This window comes from Megascapheus bottae, chromosome 21 (genome assembly GCF_031878675.1).
Source record: "Megascapheus bottae isolate mThoBot1 chromosome 21, mThoBot2.hap1, whole genome shotgun sequence".
NCBI lineage: Eukaryota > Metazoa > Chordata > Mammalia > Rodentia > Geomyidae > Megascapheus > Megascapheus bottae.
This window is the reverse complement of record NC_143529.1, coordinates 11820522-11824352: the sequence shown is the minus strand read 5'-3', so window position 1 is coordinate 11824352 and position 3831 is coordinate 11820522. Positions and strand designations below refer to the sequence as shown.

At 41.7% G+C, this 3831-nt stretch overlaps 1 non-coding gene across 1 annotated transcript; it reads right to left on the bottom strand.

Annotated features, from left to right (window-relative positions):
- Positions 1-3725: 3725 nt before the first annotated feature.
- LOC150048641 (U6 spliceosomal RNA) lies at positions 3726-3831 on the bottom strand. The gene has a single exon (XR_016539171.1). It is a non-coding gene; the product is annotated as a U6 spliceosomal RNA (small nuclear RNA).

The window sequence follows — 3831 nt, the reverse complement described above, 5'->3', positions numbered from 1 at the left end:
AAGAAAGAAAGAAAGGAAGAAAGGAAGAAAGGAAGAAAGAAAGAAAGGAAGAAAGAAAGAAAGACAAGAGGTTTGGAGTCATGGCTCAAGTGGTAGAGCACCAGCCAATAAGGGAAAGCATCATCAGGTACCAAGTTTGAGTCCCTGTCTTGGACAAATTAGGAGGGGTGAGGGAGAGAAATCAAGCCAAAGAAAAAGAATAGCTAAATCAAAAAGGAGAAGCTCACTGGAAGCTGGTGGCTCACACATGTAATACTAGCTAGTCAGTAAGCTCAGATATGAGGACTGTGATTCAAAGTCAGCATGGCTAGAAAACTTACAAGCTATGAGGCTTGAACTTTAGCTCCTGGCACTATGAGCTTTCTGCTCATAGCTAGCACTATACCACTTTGAACCACAGTGCCACTTCTGGTTTTCTGGTGGTTAAAATTGGAGATAGGAGTCTCACCGACTTCCCTGCCCAGGCTGGTTTTGAACTGCAGGCCTTAGATCTCAGCCTCTACCTAAGTAGTTAACTAGTGTGAGCCTACAGCATCTGGCTCTAGGTTATTTTTGTTTGTTTATTTGTTTATTTTGCCCATCCTGGGGCCTGAACTCAGGGCCTTGACACTGTCTTTGAGCTTCCTCAAGACCAGTGTGCTGCTATCAGTTGACCACAGCACCACTTCAGGCTTTTTCTGTGTATGTGTTAACAATCGACTCTAACTCAAGGCTTTGTGTATGCTAAGCAAGCTCTCTACTGTTAGGCCAAACTCCTGCCCTTCTAGGTATATTTTATTTTATTTTTATTTATTTATTTATTTTTTGCCAGTCCTGGGCCTTGAATTCAGGGTCTGGGCACTGTCCTTGGACACTTTTGCTCAAGGCTAGCACTCTGCCACTTGAGCCACAGCACCACTTCCAGCTTTTTCTGTGTATGTGGTATCTAGGAATTGAACCTAGGGTTTTTGCATGCTAGGCAAGCCCCTCTAGGTATATTTTAAAACAAGCATATTTTTCCTAAAATAAAACAAAATGAGAGGTTAGAAGATTCCTCTATATGTAGTCTTCATGAGGGTGGACGCTTTCTCTTACTTTGTTCATGGCCTCAAGTGAAACACCAAAAAGCAAGCCAGAAGCTGGTGGCTCATGCCTGTAATCTTACCTACTCAGGAGGCTGAGATCTGAGGATCACAGCTCAAAGCCAGCCCGGGCACAAAAGTCTCTTAGACTCTTATCACCAGAAAACTGGAAGTGGTAACTGTGTCTCAAGTGGTAAATCACTAGCCTTGAGCTGAATAGCTCAGGACAGTGTCCAGGCCCAGAGTTCAAGCCCCATGACCAACAAAAACAAACAAAACAAAACAAAACAAAACACCAAGGCTGGGAATGTGGCTTATTGGTAGATTGCTTGCCTAGAATGGATGAAGCCCTGGGGTCCAGCACCACAGAAACAGGAAAAGACAGAAGTGCTGCTATAGCCCAAGTGTAGAGCTCTGTCCTTGAGGAAAAGAAGCTTAGGGACAGTGCTTGGCCTCTGTGTTCAAGCCCTAGGACCAGGAAGAACAAAAGAAGGAAAGAAAGGGAAAAAAAAGAGAAAACAAGAAAGAAAGAAAAAAGAAAAGTAAGCAAGCAGGCAGGCAAGCAGGCAAGGGAAGAAACAAAGAGCAAAATCAAAGCTCAAAAATCTATCTCTTAAGCCTGATTGGCAAAACATACAAAATAAAATATAAAATAAAAATATAAAAAACTTTTTACTTTTTATTAAAGAATTTATTAACATTGATTTTTTTTTTTTTTTTTTTTGCCAGTCCTGGGTTTGAGCTCAGGGTCTGAGCACTGTCCTTGGACTTTCTCAAGGCTGGAGCTCTACCACTTGAGCCTCAGCACCACTTCTGGCTATTTTTTATGAATGTGGTACCGAGGAATTGAACCTGGGTCTTCGTGCATGTTAGGCAAGCACTCTACCACTAGGCCAAACTCCCAGCCCCAACATTGATTTTTTTTTTTTTTTTTTTGCCAGTCCTGGGCTTGAGCTCAGGGCCTGAGCACTGTCCTTGGACTTTCTCAAGGCTAGAGCTCTACCACTTGAGCCTCAGCACCACTTCTGGCTTTTTTTTCTATGTATGTGGTACCGAGGAATCGAACCCGGGTCTTCATGCATGCTAGGCAAGCACTTTAACCACTAGGCCAAACTCCCGGCCCCCCAACATTGATTTTTACATCATTTTTCAAATGACGTATTTAACAAACAAGTATTCAAGAAGGGAATTTCTATATATAATCACTTAGATTTTAGAACACAAAATTAGGCTGAGAGTTTGTATGTCATAGATACGTATTAATCTATGTAATAAAACATTATGTCTACAGAGTCATAAATATTTATGTCTATGTAGTTGTGTTTATATTTCCAATACCATGTCCATAGCATTGGGTATGCAAATACTGAGTCCTCGCTCTTGTACTGTTTGGATCTAATAGCCACATATTAAGGATACCATGTGCCTTTTCTTCCTTTGGTCTTGGCTTGTCTCACTCAACATGATTCTCTCTAGATTCATCCACTTCCCTGCAAATGCCATTATTTTATCTTGTCTTGTCTGTTGCCTATGTAGAATTCCATTGTATATATAGGCCTTGTTCTATCCCTAGAAATCCCAGCATTTAGCATTTGGGAGACTGAGTCAGAATGATCATGAGTTACCGTTCAAGGCCAGTGTGTATGACGCTCGTTCTCTCTCTCTCTCTCTCTCTCTCTCTCTCTCTCTCTCTCTCTCTCTCTCTCTCTCTCTGTCTCTCTCTCTCTCTCTGCCTTCCTCCCTCTCCCTCCCCCTCTCTTTTCCTCTCCCTTTTCCTGTCCCTCCCTCTCTCCTTCCTCTCTCCCTCTTTCACGCGCGCGCACACACACACACACACACACACACACACAAACACACACACACCCTAATTGTATGTCATTGATATAACAGGTGGATAGTAGGCTTTAGTTAACTTGATATCAGTGGTTGAAAGATGGTAAGCCATGAAATTCAGCGGCACAACATTTGGCAAAATTGTTTCCTGAGGCTACTGGAGCAGTAGCAGACCATGTGTCTACTGAGTTAGCAATTCTAGAGGAAAGGAATAGAAACTGAAATTTAATCTGATTGTTTTTAGCAGTGTTTGGCAAGATGTTATAAGCAAGAGCTGAAACCAGGAAAGATTTCATGAGTTTACAAACATAAATAAAAGAGAATAAAATCAGATACTGGAGACTCCAGATAAGAAATTCTTATTACTCATAAACCCTATAGTATGTTTTAGGTAAGTATTTCTCAAAGGAGCATGAGTTAACAGTTTGGTCCTGTTTGTGGCATTATTAGGAGGTGATATATCCTTAAAGTGGCAGAGCCTAGTGGAAGGATGCTATTGGGGATGTGCCTTTGAGAAGGATTACGGCTGGGGCTGAAGATGTGGCTCATTTGGTAGGGCACTAGCGAATGGGTGAAAGCATCAGGTATCCAGTTCCAATGCTGGTCTAGCTCAAAACAAGAAGAGAAAGAAGAAGAAAAGAAAGGGATTATGGGATGCTGGTTTTATTTTCTTTCCTTTTTTTTTTTTTTCTGTCCTGGCTGCTACAAAGTGAGGAGTTTTTTCTACCATGTACTCCCATCATGACATACTGCCCCACACAGGTAAGACCAATTAACTATAGACTGACATGTTCAAAACCAGGATCCAAAAAGCCCAACTTTCTTCTTTTTTTTTTTATGGAACGCTTCACAAATTTGCATGTCATCCTTGCACAGGGGTCATGCTAATCTTCTCTGAAGCATTCCAGTTTTTAGTATATGTGCTGCTGAAGTGCAC